We start from the raw sequence: 21,915 nt of genomic DNA, 5'->3' as shown, positions 1-21,915 counted from the left end.
TCTCTCGCAGTCACAAACACACTTTCCTCAGCTTCAGAAATTACCTCTAGATCATGACATACACAGGCTTTTGAGACAGTCGCCATTGGAGAAACATTTGGTGACTGTTATGTTGTTGACACTAGGTGTCGCTGCGGGGTAGTAGGGGAAAGAAGAAGAAGTGTGAGAAGAAGTGTATGGTTGGTTGTGCTGTTGCATGTGATATTAAAAAGAGAACCATCTGAGTTACATCGTACTGCCTTGTGTGAATTTCGTCAGTTGAAGACATAACAAATTGGCGACGAGGATGCTGAACGGCTGCGCACAGAATTGATGAAAGATGTCTACAGTAAACGCTCCATTTCCAAGTCCCTACCTCCCATGCCCGGGGGAGCCAGCCATACCATTTACAACATGGGAGAAAATGTTCCGCAACTACCTACTAGTGATTAATGCAGCCGGTGATGACTGGCCCGAGGCAAGGACAAGAGCTCTTCTGCTTCACTGCCTTGGAACTGAGGGGCAACGAATTTTCTACACTCTTCCTGACACAGGTGACACACTGGACTCAACGTAAAATCAACGTTGTAGCGGAGAGACATGCATTTCGCAAACGTACTCAAGCACCCAATGAATCAGTTCTACATTATGTTGCAGCTTTAAGAGACTTGGTTTCCAAATGCGAGTTTGGCGCTAATACAGATGATATGATCAGGGATCAGTTAATCGAACACATTGCAAGTCACCGCATACTGGAGAGACTGTTGCTTGAAACTGATTTGACCTTGTCAAAAGCAATTACAATCGCTACTCAGAGGCTGCGAGTGCACACGCAAAGAGTATCGCAGGGGACCAGGCTGCATCTGTACAAGCTGTACAGTTCTGGTCATGTGATGCTGCAGGTCGGAGGCGGCATCACGCAAACCCTCTAAGCCTTCATCCTCTGGCCATCTACTGTCAACGTCGTCTTCCCGCACATGCTACCGCTGTGGGTCGGATAAACATTTGGCCAATGCACAAAACTGCCCTGCTATCCATGCGAAATGTAAAAACTGCCAGAAAACGGGACATTTTGCTCGTGTGTGTCGATCAACCGACACATGTTCAGTGCACGAGATTCATCTGCCAGAGTATACCGTTCTTTACATGCATGACCAAGCAACCACGACCAAGATTGTGTGCCCCGTTTCCATAACAGCTTCTGATACTACTGTAGAAGTTGACTTGGTACTTGGTACTTGATACCGGCTCATCCGTCTCCATCCTGCCAAAGGCAATATATGAGGCCAGCTTTAATTCTGTGCCTCTTCAAACACCTTCTGCTCGTCTGGTCACATACTCACGTGCACCGATCCCTGTGTTGGGTTGCTTACCCGCCACTGTGTCCAGAGATACTGTTACATGCTCCGCCAAACTCTTCATAGTTGACTCAGGCACTGCATTACTCGGCATGGATCTTGTAAAAGGACTACGTCTGCGCTTCGAGGGTCAATGTTTGCTTCCATCCCTCCCTACCACTGAATCAGAGACTTCCTCTGCTGCTGTAATGTGCCTTTCAGAACCAGCCACGCCTTCAAACGCACTGGGATGTGCAAAAGGGTTCATTCACAAAGTTAAGCTCTTTGAAATGTTGCTCCGGTCCGTCAAAAACTGCGACGCTTACCTCTGTCTGTGCGCTCTGCTGTTTCCAAAGAGTTGGATCACCTTCTCAAAGAAGGGGTTATTGAAAAAACTGACGCGTCTCCCTGGGTTTCCCCGATCGTTGTCACGCAAAAGAAAACGGGCGGTATCCGTTTGTGTGTCGAGCTATCGTGATTGACAGCTACCTATTTCCACACATGGACGAGTTGTTCTCACTACTTAATGGGGCTACATTATTCTCGAACATTGATCTTCAAAGCGCATATCATCAGGTCATGTTACCCTGATAGTAGAGATTTAACTGCTTTCATTATGCACGACGGGTTGTTCCGTTTTTGTCGAGTCCCGTACGGATTGGCCTCGGCTCCATCGGCGTTCCAGAAAATGATGCACCTGATATTGCAAGACCTATCGAACGTGGCAAACTATTTGGATGATATTATAATCTGGGGACGCACTGCTGAGGAGCATGAACGCTCTCTGAAAGCCGTTCTGCAATGTTTGCAGGATTCTGGACTAAAAATTAATGCACCAAAATGTAATTTCAGCCAGACCAGCTTACAGTTCCTAGACCACACAGTTACAGCGCAGGGTGTCAAGCCGGACAAGCAACACCTGTCTGCAATTTTACAGGCTCCGGCTCCTACAGATGCCGTGAAGCTGCGCTCGTTCCTTGGCCTGCTGTCTTGGTACAGTAAATTCATTCAGAACTTTGCCTCTGTGGTTGAGCCGTTATGTGCCTGTCTGCGAAAGGACGCGGAGTTCTCCTGGTCAGAAGAAGCACAGAACAGCTTCGCTTCGGTCAAAGAGTTACTTGTTAATAGTCCTGCTTTGGCCCTTTACAACCCGGATCTTCCTACAATCATCTCGACTGACGCATCTGATTATGGCCTCGGAGCAGTCTTCTCACAGATACATCCTGATAATTCTGAACGCACCGTGGTCTTTGCGTCAAGAACACTTACCCCAGCCGAACGCAAATATTCGACCGTGGAAAAGGAGGCTCTCGCTTGCGTTTGGGCGGTCGAGAAATGGAGGACATACTTGTGGGGTCGAACATTCACATTGCGTACAGATCATCAGGCTTTAACCACTTTACTCACTACTAAAGGGGGGGACCGCGCAGAAATGCGTATCGCACGCTGGGTATCGCACGCTGCGCTTGCTGTGTTTCAGTTACGAAGTGATCTTCCGACCAGGCTGTCATAACTTCACTGCCGATTGTCTCTCCCGTCTCCCTCTACCTTAAAATGTGCATAAGAATTTAGTTTGGAAATCGGGTTACATATTTACGGGTTCAGTTATGAATTTCTAAAGGATTTTCTAAAGGAAAAAGTGTTCTTGAGTACAAGGGGAATATGTTATGTTGTTGACACTAGGTGTCGCTGCGGGGTAGTAGGGGAAAGAAGAAGAAGTATGAGAAGAAGTGTATGGTTGGTTGTGCTGTTGCATGTGATATTAAAAAGAGAACCATCTGAGTTACATCGTACTGCCTTGTGTGAATTTCGTCAGTTGAAGACATAACGGTGACCAAATTTATATCTCTGTTTGTCTCTCATTCTTCAATCTCTACAGTGCATCTTAAAAATGCTTGGGAGAGGGAATTAGGAAAAGATATCTCGGCCTCTACTTGGGAGGAGGGGTTGAGACGAATTCACTCTTGCTCTATTAATGTGCGACTACAATTTATACAATTTAAAGTGATGCACAGATTACATTATACCAAAGCTAAACTTAATAGGTTGTACCCTTCTATCTCTCCTTTTTGTGATAGATGTAAAAGTGTTGACGGGACATACGGTCACATATTCTAGTCCTGTCCGGAGGTATACAAATTTTGGAAGTATTTTTAGGCTTTATTCTCACACTTTTGAAAATGAGATTAATATTGATGCCGATTTAGCAATATTTGGATGTTCAGACCAGGCTCTAACTTGACCTCAATCTCAATAACTCTCCCTCATGTTTGGCAAGGTGCTCGCCACCAGAGTCCCTCGTATATGAGGAGCTCGTGGAGGTTGTCACTCGTGCTGTAGCCAAGTTAAACATCGACTGGCCAGCCAAGAAGCGGGACGCTTGTCCCAAGAGCAAACTGGACGAGTGCTTCCTGCAGAAAAACTCCTCTCACTCAGAGCAGTTTACATCCCTTGGCACCTCAATCCCCCGATTGACAGTTTTTAAAGACGCTCACCTCTGTCGTTTTTTATCAACTGGGACTTGCAGTAATTTTATAGTTCAGTTGTTCCTACTCTCTTTGGACAACCCGGTGTTTTTTGCTATTATATATCGACCACCTCATATAAACAAAGATTTCCTCCAGTGAATTCGCTGAATTCATGGGCGAAATCGTCACCAATCATGATAGAATCCTGATCTTGGGGGATTTTAAGCCACTTTCAAAAGACTTTCTTAGTCTACTTGACACTTTTGATTTTCTGCAGTGGGTGTCTAGACCCATCATGTTCAGGGCCACACTCTGGACTCAGTAATATATGTATGTTTACATGCTCATGCACTACAAATCATCCTGCACTGTTCCCCAGCCAGCTGCTGACTCACTATGTTTCTCTTCGCACATGTATAGTATTTATCTGAAGCACTCGTATAGTTTGTATAGTTTGTATTTTTTAGTTTCTGTATAGGTAAAAAAATAAAAATTATATATAGTATATTTATAGTCAAAATCTATCAGTAGGATAGTTGTGTATAGGTTTATATTGTTTTACTTAATTGCTGTATGCCTGTATTTATGTAGCACCGTGGTCCTGTGAGGCATGACATTTCGTTCCACTGTATGCCCCTGCATGTAGCGGAATGACAATAAAGCTCAACTTGACTTGACTTGACTTGAACTTGACTTGGACTTGATTTTATCCAGTGGTTTATCAGTGTTGGACATTAATATCGATGATGCAAGCTTGTCTGATCATATGCCTATATTGTTTTCTATGTCATTGGATGGGAATACTCATAGACAATCTCCACTTCCACACTGGACTTGTATCACTGACCGTTCAAGTGAAGAATTTTCCTCCATGTATGTACATCTATGTGCTAATCAGGATATGAATTCCTCTACATATCACTTGGATGCAGATGAACATCTAAGTCTGTTCAGTGCTACCTGTTCTAATATTTTAAACTCTGTTGCACCACTAAAGGTGAAAAAACAAACAATTCAGTACCTTGGAAAAATTACTTTACTCTTTCTCTCAGACAGACCTGTAGGAGGGCTGAACATAATGGGAAAAAAAGATAAACAAGTGTCATATGAAATTTTAAGTGACTCTCTTTCTGCCTATCAGCGAATTGCTAAGGCTGCAAAGTGTAGTTATCTCTTTTATTTTAAGAAATAGCCATAAGCCAAATATAATTTTTTCCACGGTTGAATCTGTTCTTCATCCAAATGTTAATCTGTTTCCTGAGACATCTGTCTCTCTTTGTGAGGACTTTGCAAGACATTTTAATGATAAGATTTCCCAAATTACATTTTTGATGCCTCTGTCGGCATACAAGTTGCCATATATTCCAATCACCCCTTCCACCTGGTCTGTCTTTGAGCCTGTAAAGTTGAATACTCTGATTGAGATTATGTCTACTCTGAAACCTACTACATGTCCCCAGGATGTAATTCATATACGTTTCCTTGGACAAATTAATGAGACTGTTGGCCCTGACCTGTTGTCTGTTATTAACAAACGTCCCTATACTGGCTCTGTACCTGGCGACTTTTACCTTCTGGAATCTGAGGGTGTTTTGGGGCCCTGGGGAAGTTTTGACATGCCCTGACATTTGTGTTTTTTTCAGTATCGTATTTTCTGTATCCGTACACTGTATTCAGTACAAACTGGGCTACAATAATATGTGAGCAGCATGAAAGTACATGTTTGTGTTTTTGAGAAAACAATATTTATGCGTGGTTAGTGAAAAACAAATAGTTTTAAGTCACTGAAATAGGGCTATAAAACACACAGACTGACTGAGCCGAGGCAGATAAGAAAGAATGTGAGGAAAGTTAAATAATGTGGGGTTTTGATTATTATTTGTATTTTATTTGCAATTCAGTACAATAAAAATATAGCCTACACAGTGAAGGTCAAGGATAATGATTTGAACACTGAGACTTGAACAGTAACACACCTTTGCGCCAAACATTCATTCATAGTGTTAACACTCCTACTACTTTTATATCTTGTGGTTTTAAATGTTATGAAACATTAAACAAACATCCTGGCATTGTGAGACATTTAGACAATGAAATGACACATATTTCAAAATGTTTCACTTGATTTCACGTAGTCAGGAATTGTAGCATGAGAAAAGTCTAACTAGTCACCTTTATTTACTGTATATAGCGCTTTTAACAATACAGATTGTGTCAAAGCACTTAACAGTATCAAATTGAAAGATAGAGTGTCAGTAATGTATAATGGTAAGATTAAACACTCAATTTCAGTTAACTAGTAAAATGTGTACAAGTTATGGTCACAATAACAATGACACAATAACAACAGATGCAAGTAATCTTAGACTACTCAGAGTGATATCCTCCGCTGGATCCAGCTGCGCAACGCATCGCGTTGTGTTCTTCCTCTTCTGAGGTAAATTCAGGGTTATTCCTCTCAGTGCGTCTTCTTCCAGAAGCAAAAAGTAGCTGGGATGAACTTGTTTGTTTATGCAGAGGCGATGTGAGCATTTACATGCGCGTGCGTCTCACGTGGATGTTTAGAATCTGAATAGCGCGATAGACTCGCGGGCTTGACTGGATTATGAGTTGTGAAGACTGGAGCTTCCATTGGTTTCATACGGATTACTTTAACAGACAATATTTGTTTTGGGTGTGAAGTACTTCATTTCAAGCTTTCTATACTTGAGGCGAGTATTCGCGGAGATTCATGTCGTTTTATTTAGGTGTCTGTGAAGAGAGGTGACAGACCAAGCTAGCAGAGAACGCACCCTGTTTATTTATTTATTTTTTTTGTTATCAACATTTTTTATTTTTCATACATAACATCCAAAATAAAATTTAAAAAAATTATTAAAAAAACATAACAGACATACTCAATATCTCAAAGTCCAGTCAAAAGGAGGGAGAGGGAAGGACAAGAAAAACAAAAGTCACTCCTTTATACAGTCACGTATATCAAAGAGAAAGCACTGCCAAGCATCGATGGTAGAAGGCTTGGCCCCATTGATTCGTGCTGTTGTACATTCACAAGTCACTATTTGCAGGAGGCTACGAATCCAATATGTTTTTCCACACATGTGCGGTGTAAACCAGTTTTGTATTATTGTCTTCTTCGCAGCTGTAAAACCAGCAAACAACATTCTCTTTTGCATTGAACTTATACAGAGACCAGAATCATCATTAAGAAGACACAAACTTGGATTAACAGACCAATCAGTTTGCAGTAAGGATGATAAAACCAGGTTTACATGTGTCCATAGACTGATGACGACAGGACATTCCCAAAAGAAAAGTACCTGATGGTGTAGTATTACATATATGGCAGTTGAGATTCGGTTGTAGTTTCATTTTAAATCTTTTGTAAGGAGTTATGTATGCTCTATGAATGACTTTGAAGTGAATAAACCGATGAGCCAGATTTTTAGATGTTAAACTGAGATTAGACCACACTCTCTCCCAGTCGACAGAAAAATTAAGGTCAGATAATTCCCTATTCCAAATAGTTTTAATAGAAAGAGGTTTTGTAATGCAATCAATAATCTTATTATATATTAAAGAAACAGACGGCCGACCAACAGATGGTGCAATCCAGTCCTGCATACGATGAGAGGAGATGGGAGATGCCCAAGGAACTCCATACGCTTTGAGAGCAGAACGTAATTGAAGAAAGACAAAATATGCGGGTGCTGATAGATAAAATTTTGTTCTTAATGTCTGAAATGAACATAGGCCCTGGTTATCATATATATCACCGCACGTGTTTACACCTAAAGAGGACCAAGAGGGTTGGACAAATGGACGATTTCCGCATACAAAATTAAAATTGTGCCATAAAGGTGTACTGTTACAAAATTTGAAGGTTCCTCCTATCCGACGTTCCACCGTTTTCCAGATTTTAATAGAGTTGGCCACAACCGGACCAAATTTATAATTATCCCCTTTTTTTCCTGTGCCAGTAAATAACATATCTTGGAATCTATTTGGTTTAACCTTGTCAGCTTCAATCACTCTCCAAGAGACTGTAGATTGAGGATCAACCCAATTATGAAGAGCCTTAAGCTGAAACGACCAATAATACAGTTCAGAATTTGGTACAGCCAGTCCTCCTGCGCTATTAGGATGTTGTAATGTGGTAAGTTTAATTCTGGGGCATTTATCATTCTAGATAAATTTAGAAATTATGGAGTTGATCTCCTTAAAGTAACCTGGAGGGGGAGAAAGTGGTAGCATAGAGAAAAAAAAATTAAATTGAGGTAACAAATTCATCTTAACAGTGGAGATTCTTCCTTGAAGAGAGACTTTAAGATTCTTCCATCTATGAATGTCATTTTTGACCTTAACTAAAATTTTATTAAAATTGTCTCTGGCAATCTTATGAATGTTTTTATATATGGTAATGCCCAAATAGATGAAATATTCCTTAATAGGGATAAATGAGGGAATAGAAGAATCAACTTTAGCATTGTTAATTGGCATTAAAGCAGATTTGCTCCAATTTATTTTATATCCTGATAAGCTACTAAAATTATCAAATTCCTTAATTATACTAGAGACTGAAACATCAAAGTGTTCTAAATATAGAATAATATCATCAGCATATAACAAAATACTATGATTATGATCATGAATCTTAATCGATACTTCAGATTTCCTGATGGCTTGTGCTAAGGGTTCAAGAGATAGATAAAACAATAAGGGGGAAAGCGGACATCCCTGCCTTGTTCCCTGCTGCAAAGGGAACGGGGGGAAATAATATTACCAGTTATGACTGATGCTGCAGGTGAGTGGTATAATGTCTTGATCATAGAAATAAAGTGTGTTCACCGAAGCCGAAACATTGCAGAACTGCCCACATATAATTCCACTCTAGCCTGTCAAAGGCTTTTTCTGCATCAAGTGAAAAGACCGCACAAGGGGTCGGGTGGGAGTCTGCAAAGTCAAGAATATGAAGGAGTCGACGCATATTGTCAGATGCATTTCGCCCCTTGATAAAACCGGTTTGGTCCTCCTTGATCAGACTATGATTACCTTCTCCATACGAAAAGCAAAAACTTTAGCATAGATTTTTAGATCACATGGGATAAGCGAAATCGGTCTGTAGCTGGAACAATCTAATGGATCTTTCCCTTTTTTAAGAAGTAATGAAATCAGTGATGTTTTTTGATCTCTATGAAATACCCCATGTTCAATTGCAAAATTAAATAAATTAAGCATAAGTGTCCCTACCAAATCCCAAATTTCCAAATATAATTCAGGGGGGAGACCATCTAGACCCGGCGATTTGCCCTTTTGAAGGCTTTTTAGAGAGATGTGAAGCTCCTCCAAACTTAATGGGGCCTCCAAAGATTCTTTATCCACCTGTGAGATCCGAGGCAATTCCAATTTATCTAAATACTGCTTACAAATTGGTTCATCAAAATCTGTTTCGGCTTTATACAGATTCATGTAAAAACCTTTAAACATGTCATTAATTGCAACAGGTTTCGTGGTGACCTGATCATCCGATGATTTTATTGCACTAATATATGCCTTAGACTCACATTCTTTCAACCTAAGGGCCAATAAATGACTAGGTCTCTCTGATTCAAAATAATATTTTTGCCTAATATTTTTGCCTAGTTCTATGTAAAATAAATTCCGCCTTTGAGTGTGAAAGTAAATCATATTCTTCTTTTAAAGAGGACAGCTGTGTAGCCTGTTGCTCAGTAAAATGTTGTTTTTGTAGGTTTTGCAATGATTGGATTTTATTTTCTAATTGTGTAAACTGGTGAGTTTTCGCTTTGGCAAGAGTAGAAGAAAAAGATATACAGAATCCTCGTATAGCACACTTAGTCGATTCCCACATTATTTGAGGATCCACATCAGAGGGCATATTGATTTCAAGAAATTCCTTAATATATTCTTTTAGTGAAGTAATGAAAGTCTGATTACTTAATGATATGTTAAAGCGCCATCTAGGGGCTTTGGCTTTAATATCGGAAAGAGGAACACTGCACAACACAGCAGAATGATCAGATAATAAAATTGGTAATATAGAGATGGAGGAATTAGACGAAATTAAAGATGGGCTGAGAAATATGTAGTCTATCCTAGAGAAAGTCTTATGTCTATTAGAAAAAAATGTGATGTCCTTAGCTTTAGTATTCTAAATTCTCCAAAGATCGATTAAGTTGAGCTCCGTGATAAATTTATTCAGTAATTTAGAGGATGGATTGGCTGTTGTATCAGATTGAGATTTATCCAAAGCAGGATTTATGACAGCATTAAAATCACCACCCACCACTAATGGGCAATCAGTCTGCTCAAGTAATGTTTTGGAAATCTGTGTAAGGAACGCACTGTCCGTCTCATTCGGACCATAAATAGAGACCAATGCTAACCTATTATTATATATTTTGCATCGGAAAAACAAATCTACCCTTCTCATCACCAAGGTGTTCAATTGTTAAATTTAACTTTCGGTTAACAAGGATAAGCACCCCCTTAGTTTTATTTTGAGCGCAGGAAAAAGCCGCTAATTTATAATATTTATTCTGAAAACGTGCCACGTCAGATTGTTTTAAATGTGTCTCTTGAATTAGTGCACAGGAAATAGATTTACGGTGTAAATATTCTAATACACGGGTTCGTTTAACAGCAGAATTTAGACCATTCACATTCAGTGATAAAATATTTAGAGTATGCATTGAATATTCATAATCCCAAGATTGTATTCAATAAATGAAAAAAAAACAGAAGCACTTCCATTCTGCAAGTAGCATGTAAACGCTGATGTGCATTTTAGATACCAAACATCCTAGATGAAAAATCCCTTTAGAAATAAGGTAAAATAAATAAAAGTATAAATGTCTGTTGTAAAAAGTAAAAACAACATAAAAACATGAACAACCAACAACCATAAACAAGGAACAACTCAGACCGCACATTACCGAGAACATAGGTCTGACTGAGCAACAAAAATAATGATGGTTCGTGACCGATCCACTCCAACGCAAGACATGTCTCCCGAAAAGGTCCACACAGCCAAAAAATATATTTTTAATTAAACCTACTCTCAATTAGTCCCCTCCAAAAAAGAGAGAGAGAAAAAGTCAGTCTTACCAACAACGAGATCGTTGTACCGGATATATAGGGACAATATCTCAGTAGTAGAGAGGAGAGAAGAAAAAGCCAAAGATAGATTTAGCGAGCGTCCATGTCCATCCTACCCTCATCCCCTACTAGGGCAGCTAGAACCATGTCCATCCCGGCCATCAAGTTCCTCCCGCTGGATTGGAGAGACAGCGGCCGCTGTTCCCCCGTCGCCGCCCCGCAGAGCCGCGGCATATGTCTTCTGCTGAGACAGGGAGCTGATAAAATCCTCCGCTTTCTGAGGGGAATCGAAGCTTTTCTGTGCCCCTTTGTGCCGTAGTTTAAGTACCGCCGGATAGATGAAGAAGGGCTGGAGGCCAAGCGCTGTCATCTTCTTCAAAACCGGACCAAATGCCTTTCTCCTGATCGCTGTAGCTGGACTAAAGTCAGGAAAAAAATAGTAGTGTGACATTGTTCTGTGCGCATTTCACCGAATAGGCCTGCCGAGCACCCTTCAGGATATCGGATCTGTCATGCCATCTCAGTACACGAAAAATAAGAGTGCGCGGCCGATCGGAGCCTCTCCCTCTGTCATACACGCGGTGCGCCCGGTCAATCTCAATGTAACGGCCCCTCAAGGAAGGAATCCACTTGGGAAGATTAACTCTGAGGAAACCAGCCGCGTCGGATCCCTCAGCCCCCTCTGGCAGCCCCACCAGTCGTACGTTGTTCCTCCTGCACCTGTCCTCCATATCTATCATCTTCTCGTGAGTCGCTCCAGCTGATTTCTTATGTCCGTGACTGCCCTCCTATCCTCACGTGCATCTGCTTGAACAGAATCAACGCAGTCACGTGTCTGCTTCGCCGCGGTAGCTATGGCCTCAAACTCCTCTCTTAGCTCTTTAACAGACTTGTTGGTCGCTTGTATGTCCTCACGCAGTTCGCGCAATGCTGGAATCAGTACAGAGTCCATCGCATCTCTTACTGCCGAATTCACAACTGAATTCAAAGTGCTTTGATGCTCTTTAAATGCTAGTTCAATACGGCTAGCAATAGCATCGTCGAGATCCTCTCTGGAGATGGCGGAATCTCTGAATTTTTTCTTCATTGGCGATTGCTCAATCTCTCTTTTCCGATCCCCTTTGTCTGCCTTAGCACTCATGATGGGTCCAATGCAGAGTGGTTCAAATTTTACTGACAGGATCGTATAATATATGGCAAAGTGGGCAGAGCGAAAGACTAAGCTTGCATCGCCGTCGAAGGGTCTTGTGATCCCCTCGCACCTTGTTTATTTTCTCTATTTTATAAAAGCACATTATTTCGTTGTTATTATGAATATGCACAAATAAAAGTAGACGCTTTGCAGTTTCAAACGATACCTTATTCTTATCTGTATGATCAAATCTTACGGAGTATTTTTAGTTATTTTCACGGTCATAAAGAAAATACGAGACAGACCTCACCAGTGCGGGCTTCGACCCCAGGGGGTCAAACATGCCACAGTGTGGCCTCATTTAAAAAAAAAAAAACAAGTTTGGATTCCACATTACTGGCTAACTTTCGTCCTATTTCAAACTTGACTTTTCTCTTCAAAATTTTAGAGAAAGTGGTTGCGTACAAAAAGTATTCTCGAAGCTTCGTAACGTTACATTACGGTCACTGATGGCAGATGGACTAATCTGACGATGTTTTTTATACTTTTCTGTGCCTTGACAGTGTTAATTATTTGGCAGTCAATGGGACAGTCATTAATGTGATTAATGACAAAATTTTCATTTTCGGGTGGAGTAAACCTTTAAAGCCTATTTTAGATTGTCTGGATGAACTAAAACATTGGCTTACAAGTAATTTCCTAAGCCTCAATGAAAGTAAAACTGAATTCATTTAGTTTGGCTCAAATGACCACTGTGTACATGATTTTGAATCTGAACTTCTCACTCAATATAGCACTACATGTGCAAGAAACTTAGGTGTATGGTTTGATAATAATCTTAAATTTGATAAGCAGATAAGTGCTGTGATCAAGTCCTGTTTTTATCATCTTAGTCTTCTGACGAAGGTGAACCCATTTTTTTTTTTCAAGTTTGAAATGGTTATGTATGCCGTGCAGAAGCAGCACGGACTAATTGTGCTTTCACACAGAACGCGTTTGCAGTCTGCTCCTGATCCTGTGTACCACAGACACAACATTTATCCATTATTTTTATTTCAAATCCAAACGTTGTTAGCCTATACTGAAAGTGCTTTTTCAGCACTGTGGTGATCCTCTTTATCACAGTACAGTAACACAATCTTTCATAGACATTCACATTTAAATTCAATTAATATAAACAACATATTAAATGCATTTAGCTTCTAGATTTGTATATTAAGTTGCTCAAGCAAGTGGAAACACATTTAAACACAGCATATAGCCTACTTTTCACAAATATTTTAAATTAAAACTTACCACTGACAGAAACAGTTGGCTCTCGTGCCTTTTACATTTAAATCTTTATTACATTTATTTATTAATAACAGTCCCACGGGTCTTAAAGAACTTGTTTTTCTACCTCCACAAGACACAGTGCATATGTTGCCTTATTTATCTAAAAGTTGTTTTAAACCTAGCCAAAAAGCCTGTGAAACACAGTAGACTTTAATTATATCTATTTTTTGTGAAATTACTACATTTCCATGTCAATCCATGTTCATTTTTACCGTGAACAAAGCGCTGTCACTTTAATTCCGCGCGTGCAGCACAGCAAAAATGGACTCGGTGCGGAAAAGATCTCTGCACTGCTGCAGATGCACTTCTCCTGGAACGCACTGCCGGACCGAAACTGCGTGCAGTGTGAACGATTTAATCAGTTAACATGGGTGCGGAAAAAAATATGCACCGCAAACGGAGTGTGTGTGAAACAGGCATCAGTCATTTGTGTCTCGTCTGCAGTTGGTTCAGAATGTAGCGGCTCGGCTTCTTTATGGGAAGTGCAAATGTGAGTCTATCACGCCTGTTTTGATTTCATTGCATTGGCTGCCAGTTAAATATAGAATTGATTTTAAAATGTTACTGTTTGTCTATAAATCTCTCCATAATCAGGCTCCACAGCTACCTGATTTGTTACATCCATACACTCAGTCAAGAGCACTCAGATCCACTGATTCTGGTTTATTGCAAGTTCCCAGGGCACGTCTCAAAAACAGAGGTGATCATGCTTTTTCTGTTGATTGGCCCTAAGTTGTGGAATAGTCTCCCAATTCATATCAGAACTGCCTCAACTATTTATTTTTAAGTCTACTCTTAAAACTTATTTCTTCTTCTTGGTATTTAATAGTTTTTGACTTGCTGTACCCATAGTACTTTAGGCCTTCTGTCCTCCTCGCTTCCAGGAAGCAGGCCAGAATCAATCTGCTCTGTCCAGTGCATGCACTTGACGCTTACATTCACAGAGCTGCCCTGTGGTATAAGGCAGGTCAGCTATTAATTTGCTTCGGTCCGCCTAAGAAAGGGGTTCTGGCAACCAAGCAGACTATGAGCAGATGGGTGGTCGAGACCATCACACTTGCCTTCAAGTTCTTCTTAGTGGGTGTGGCCCTCCAGGACATTTGTGGTGGTTCAGGCTGGTCCTCTCCGCACACATTTGTCTGTTTTTACAATCTATACCTGACATCTACCTCAGGGTCCCAAGTTTCTTGTCTTGATGTGCTCATCAGACATGGACTTGTTCATATGACACAGTGGGTATTCTCATTCCCAAAGCATTTAGAAGCAGCTCAAGTTCCTGAAAGGGAACGTCTCGAGGTTGTAACAGCTCTTAGGGTCACATAAAGAATGAAGGGGATCCATACATCCAGAGCAGAGCTGAGTGTATTTGAACTGAGAGTCAATAACATACAAACAAGTGGAATGTAGACAGACAAAGATACAAGCTCAACAATATCAGCATAACATCCCATCAAGCTTTTCAGACCAGAAAACTCAAGCAATAGTAAAGTCAATTTATAATGAATCCAAGACAGTTCAAGAAAAAGGCTAGTAGCTTGCAGTGGTCCAACAGTTCAGCAATTGTATAATAGATCTCCAACATGAAACAACAAATATGCAAAACACAAATCGGAATACAAAAATTACAATGATAACAATATATATATTTCTGTCATGACAACTCTTAGAGGGACTGGCATGGTAATGTTCATGACAATGTTAATGGATTTGGTCTTGGTGGAATAGATCTGCTTCGCTGCTGCTGCTGCTGCGGCAGAGCAAGTACCGAGACTTGCTACTGCCAATACATCCACAACATGCTGCTGTGAGCATGTAAGAAAATACTGCTGCTGCAAATATAACATACATGAAATGACCCCCACAAAGCAGGAGACAATAGAAGGGAAAATAAAAGGCAAAAACAAGAACAAAACACCCCACAACAAGCAGATCTATCGCCAATTTATATGTACTGCTGCTGCTCCGAAGAGCCATGTGAACCGCATGTATTACTATCTATGTGTGCCTGGGCTACCACACTGACTGGCTTAACTCTAATTAGACGCACACTATGAGTAATGTTAATTAACAAAATTGATATATGTTGCAATCCGATAGATAAGACCCAAGCACCCACCTGAGCAAATATCATAATTTAGTAATTTCATAACTGTTGTAGCTTTCTCTACTTCATCAGTCCCAGCGGCAGCGTAACAACTTGTTAATTCATGTTCGTGCAATGATGAGATGGACAAAGTTAGCCGATGCATGCCATTTTACTCTCTCGTGCAGATAAAAGTTGTCAGAGTTACAGTGCACAAAACCCCTAGGTGGACTGACCTGAATGAACTGAAATAAAAGCAGAATATAAATATTCTTTCTCCATTTTCTGAACTACACAGCACAGCGAGCGCACACGTCACACGAACACATTTCTCCGACTACACTACCCATAATGCATTTCACTCGGGACTACAACAGCCGTAGATAGTGATCTTCAGAGATAACTCTTATTTCCCTTCTCCCGCAACACTGTCATTGATATGACTGCGATAAGCGCATGCTTCTGACACTGCGTGCAGCTGAAATCAACCACGCACTCATCACAATGAAAACATCGACCTTAGAAATAACGAACGTGAACATTGAGATAACACCGATGCATATGTTGAACCCACATTAAAATGCATACACAAGAATGCTTATTTCATTTAACCTGTTTCATGTCCGTTACTATTGGTGTGTCCTTAGAGCGATTAAATATGCTTTAAACTAGGTTTTGCTCCAGCTGTATAAACACAGATGCTAAATGCTGCTGCTAATATGCTTATTATTTTGCTCCTGCATAAAATGCAAATTGCTAACATGACACTTATTTTAAATTTGATTATGGTTGCTCATTTTTTAATTAAATTAGGCAGACCACGCAATACACTATCGATACAGGAGAGAACCAATCAGCTGTGCCATGTGATAATGGTGTCATTAGGTCAGATTGAGTTAGACCTATCAGACTGCTCCATTTAGAGTTTCATACCAGAACTCTGTATGTATGTGTGTGTGTGTGTGTGTATATATATATATATATATATATATATATATATATATATATATATATATATGAGTTATTTTTAGTTTTTTTTTTATTTATTTAGATGTCATTTGTTTTAATTGTGGATTGCTTTGTTGCGGCTAGGTAGGATCGTATATGGTGGATAGGGTGGTATAAAATGTAAAAATGCAATTGGCAACAACAAAAATTCTATGATTTAAAAAAAAAGAAAAAAGAAAGTGAAATCACAAACAACCACCCCTTTAAATTCCTTATATTCACAATTGATTGTCTCTGTGTGCTGCTCACAATTTGGATTTACTGAATGTTGATCTTGCTACATGCTAAGTTACTGCTAGTACTTTGTAAAGCAGGGAAGCTATTCTTCCTTGGCCAGGAAAATAATATTTCCTAGAATTGATAAATGATTATACTGCCAATGGATGAACAGATTAAATAATTGTAATATTAATTCTGCTACAGTTAATTATAAGATCTGATCTAAATATTCATAATTAATTATAACCAGTTATAATTACTTATAAATATATTTCCCTTTTGAGCTAATTTGCTACACTTAACTTTAGTCTGGGACTAGCCTTAAGCATTGTCTGTGAAACCAGGGGATAGCGTGTGGGCTGCTTTTGGTGCTTGAATTAGTTTTTCAGTAAAGAGATGAAAGATGTCTTCCCTCAGGTAGATTGCATGTTTTCTTACCTAGCTGGATGTTGTGCTTCAAACAATATTAACATTCTTTGCATTCGCCCAAACTGATTAGCCGAAATCAAAACACAGACGATGAAGGGAATTGCCGTTAACGCGAGTCCCACTCGCTGTGAAGCCAGAGCGACCAGCTGGCAGAGGATTCCACTTGGTCTTAAGGCCTTACTGGAGCGGCTATGTTCACAATTCAAACAATAATTTGGAAAAATAATGATTAATTTGTTATTTGTATGGTCTAGGTGGTCATAAGGCATATGCCTGCAAATATCATAGGGGAACATTAGCCAGGGGGGGTCTTTTGTCTCCTTATTTTGGCCTTATTTAAGCTATTAACCATGCATTTTTATTTTTTTTCTAGAAAATATACACATACTCGCTCACGTATTATCGTAGCAAAGTTTGTGCTGAATATAAAAAATTACATGTTGGCCAATGGTAGCTGAAATAAGCACAAATGTCAGGGCATGTCAAAATATCTCAAGGGCCCCAAAATCACCTTTTGTCTCACCAGTGTCTTTTGTCTCCCCTGGTGTGAATCATATACGTTTTATGGCCTTATTTAAGCTACTAACCATGCATATATATATATATATTTTTCTAAAAAAATATACATTCATCTCGCTCACGTATTATTGTAGCAAAGTTTGTGCTGAATATAAAAAAAATTACATGTTGGCCAATAGTATAAGTAGCTGAAATGAGCACAAATGTAAGTCAAGTCAAGTCAAGTCACCTTTATTTATATAGCGCTTTTACAATACAGATTGTGTCAAAGCACTTAACAGTATCAAATTGGAGGATAGAGTGTCAGTAATGTATAATGATAAGATTAAACACTCAATTTTCAGTTAAAGGCATTTCATTATTGAATTCAGAGATGTCATTGTCTAGCTCAGTTTAGTTTAAATAGTATCTGTGCAATCAAATCGGCGATAATCGCTAGAAATTAAGTGTCCCCAACTGAGCAAGCCAGAGGCGACAAAGGCATGTCAAAACATGTCAAAACATCTCAAGAGCCCAAAAATCACCTCGGACCCCAGTGGGTTAAAGGGGGACCACGTCCTGGTCTGGTTGGACAACATAACAACGGTAGCGTACATCAATCACCAGGCTGGCTTCAGGTCACGTTCCCTTTGCCAGATGGGCACAGAGCAAACTCCTCTCCTAGTGTGGTTCATGTGCCGTGCAGTCTCAACCTTAGAGCGGAAATGCTGTCCAGACTACATCCTCAGACAGTTCAAATGATTTGTTCTGTCTTCAGGAGCGTAGAGGTCGACCTCTTTGCCTCAGAAGACAACTCTCACTGCCCAACTTCTCAATGCAGCATGATTGGCCCAGCGCTAACCTATGTGCCTTCCCCCGAATGACTTAGTCGTTAGGTTTTTGTGGGGATCTCAGAGGTTGAACCCTCCTTGTCCTCATACTGTGCCAACCTGGGACATGTCCAAAGTCCTAGGGGCCCTACAAGGCCCTCTCTTCAAGCCACTCTATTCTGCCGAACTGCTTCCCATGTCACTTAAGACTGCCCTCCTATTGGCTTTAGTGTCGGTCAAGCGAGTGGCACTGCAGGTGACTTGCAGGAGTTTGGGCCTAAAGACTGTTAAATCATCCTCAAGCCAAGACATGGTTATGTACCTAAGGTGCTCTCAACTCCGTTCAAAGTTCAGGTTATCACTCTTCTAGCACTCTCCACTGCAGACAGTGAGCAGGGTCCCAATCCACTATGCCCAGTAAGGGCTCTTAGAGTGTGTGTCAAGCGCTCTTTGTTTGCTTCGAGACTGCTCTAAAGGGCTACCAGTCATGGAGCAGAGACTTTCTCGCTGGATCGTAGATGCCATAGCCTTGGCTTATACCTCAGTAGGCTCACAGTACCCCATAGGTTTGAGGGCCCACTCCAGTAGAGGAATGGCCGCCTCCTGGGCGTGGTCTAGCAGAATTTTTATCAGTGAGATATGTTCAGCCACTGACTGGTCGTTGCCTTCTTTGCCAGATTCTATAGCTTAGATGTCCCTGCCCTGCAGGCATGGATTTTGTCTGCTTAAATAACATATTTATCCCCAAGGATGGAAAAGGGTTATGTCTTGTGGTCCTAAGCCTATCGGCCTGGGTCTCAACTTTGCTCATGCTTTCTAGGATTCCTTAACTTGGGTGACCCAAGGCTGGGCTCAAAGAGCAGGCTTCGTTCTGCACTGCACGGCATGATTGGATGCTTCCCCAAATGTGTTCTATGCAACGGGAGACACCGTTCGAAAGGGAATGCTCCGGTTACTAACATAACCTTGGTTCCCTTAGATAAGGGAACGAGCATTGCATCACTTGCTGTGCTATAAGCTGCACGCTAATTAATGGCTGTCACTTCAGTCAAAAGATTCTGATAAAATGGCACTTGGAGCCGACTTATATAGAGGTCGGCTCTGCCCTTTCTGGCAGACTAGAGTGCCATTGGTTTGTGCAGCGACACAAACCTGAACAAATCAGGCTTCAGTAATAGAGTAAACAGGAGTTTCCCCAAATGTGTTCTATGCAACGCTCGTTCAATATTCTCAGGGAACCATGTTTTTTTTGTGCCCTCATTCCGAGACATTGAATATTGAGTGTCTTAGTCCTGATTGAGTACTTGTATATTCCTAGTGTTTGATGCACAATCCAAGTACATTAACCCTCTGTGGTCGAAGCCCGTGGTGGCGCGTTTTGTTAAATTTTTTTTAAAGCCCCTAAATGAATTTAAATTACTTCGTCAGTTTTGATCGTACAGATAAAAGCATATCTCAATCGAATCTGCAAAGGGTCTACTTTTATTTGTATACACACATAATAACAACAAAACTTTGTGCTTTTCTAAAATAAAGAAAACAAACACGGTGCGCTGTCTGCCGCCTCGTTCTCTGTGATCTCTTTTTAGAAACGCGTCACAAAAATAAACTGAAACTCAGTAAATTATCGACACAAAGACATGTGAGATATATAGAAAGCTTGACATGTCTACTTTTAAATGAAGCAGTTCTTATTGAAAAACAAATATTCTGTGATAAAGTAATCCTTATGAAACCAACACGATTTCCTATCTTACTTCTTTATCTCTAATTAGGTCATGCCCACGAGTTGCTTTTGCATTTGATATTACAATAGTCCACATGAGATGTGTAGCATGTAAATGCCCACATCACAGCAACAATGCAACGAGACTTTTCCTCAAGTTCATCTTGGCTACTTCGTTTCTGCAAGAAGATGCGCTGAGGATTAAGACAGAATTTACCTCAGAAAAAGACGCACTGAGAGGAATAAGCCTTGTATTTACCTCAGGAGAAGAAGAATGTGGCAGCTCGATCCAGCGGAGATCATTTACATGAGTTAAGGCCATTGCACACTGAGTCCGAAATTTTCGTCCGAAATTTTCGCACTTTAAAAAATAAATAGGACCTCACGTTGTGTCAATCACGTTTACACACTGCCTCCGAAACTTTCGTCCGTCATAAAACATTTCGTATTAGGTTAAATTTTCTGTGTTTTTGCATCCGTAGCATGTATTTTGATAGGAAAGGATGACGAATACGAAAAAACGGAAAAACGCATGTAAAAATTTTGGACTCAGTGTGCAATGGCCTTTTTTATTAACCTACTTGCACTTGCATTAGTTGTGACATTGTACACATTTTACTAGTTAGACTTTTTCCAAATTATAATTCCTGACTAAATGTATAATCAAGTGAAACATTATGAAGTTTCATTCACTGCATCTAAATGTCTCATGATGCCAGGATGTTTTTTTTTTTTTGTTTTGTTTTTTTCAAACAAAATACAACATCAAAATGTCTATAAAATAGACAGCGATACAATATAAAAGTAATATGAGTTATAATGTTAATAGCCTAATGTTAGAGTAAGAATGATTAGACAAAACTTTACTGTGATACACTCTGTTCGGGAATATATGTAGATGTTTATAACTATAGTTTCCCATATATAAAATGTTCTTGTATTGTATAATAGGCCTACACACAAAGCATGCTTGTGTTTATGACTATAGCTAAGCTTCTGTTCACGAATATCTGCTCTGGTGTAAATGTTTTGAATGTATTATACCTGGTCATTGGTGTTTGCTATCGTCTGAGGTGTAAATGTATCAAGTAAGCTGTAAATATCACTGATAAGTGACCCATCGATGACATACGCGCATCAATCAGTGATGCAATTTATTATCAACTATGCATCTTCTGGTAATTGCTATAACAACTGTTTCAATTTTTGTTTAGGATTGTGGCTGCATCACTGACATAATTGCACAAGAAAGGCATGCACGTGTCTTTCAGTTTTACTTTAATTTGATTTATTGCAACTAAAATTAATTCCCACTTTTCCTCCTTTATTATTTAAATTATTTAAATTATTGAAATGTTTCCTTTCTAATGAGATCTCACAACAAATTCACCCCCAATCCAGAACGCCCTCAACATAAATTAAAATTAATTTGATTTGATTTATTTGCTGTATGGTTGCAATCAACATCATGACACAAGTGCTGTTGACTGAGTGTAACTTGAGTGTAACTTGTACTACATCCTGAATATTTCTTTAAGTATTTTAAGTTTTCATGGTGGATGATAAGGCCTAAGTTTAAACAAGATGATGATCTGATTTAAAACATGTCATATAGGTCCCCCAAATGTTTGAGCGAAAGCTTTTAAGTGACTGAAGTATTAGGAGCAGCAACTAAGAATTCATACTATGTTACTGAAAAAGTGAAAGCATTTTATTTATTTATTTTTTGTTGGTAACCCTAGTGAAATATAAATA

General features: G+C 39.9%; 1 protein-coding gene across 1 annotated transcript in view; it reads right to left on the bottom strand.

Moving 5' to 3' along the window:
• Positions 1-21,915, bottom strand: part of LOC131533699 (ADP-ribosyl cyclase/cyclic ADP-ribose hydrolase 1) — a 74,652-nt gene that overhangs the window by 35,206 nt on the left and 17,531 nt on the right. The window lies entirely within an intron of this gene.

The sequence above is a fragment of the Onychostoma macrolepis genome, chromosome 24 (assembly GCF_012432095.1).
Source record: "Onychostoma macrolepis isolate SWU-2019 chromosome 24, ASM1243209v1, whole genome shotgun sequence".
NCBI classification, from domain to species: Eukaryota; Metazoa; Chordata; class Actinopteri; order Cypriniformes; family Cyprinidae; genus Onychostoma; species Onychostoma macrolepis.
This window is presented reverse-complemented; position numbering and strand designations above follow the sequence as displayed.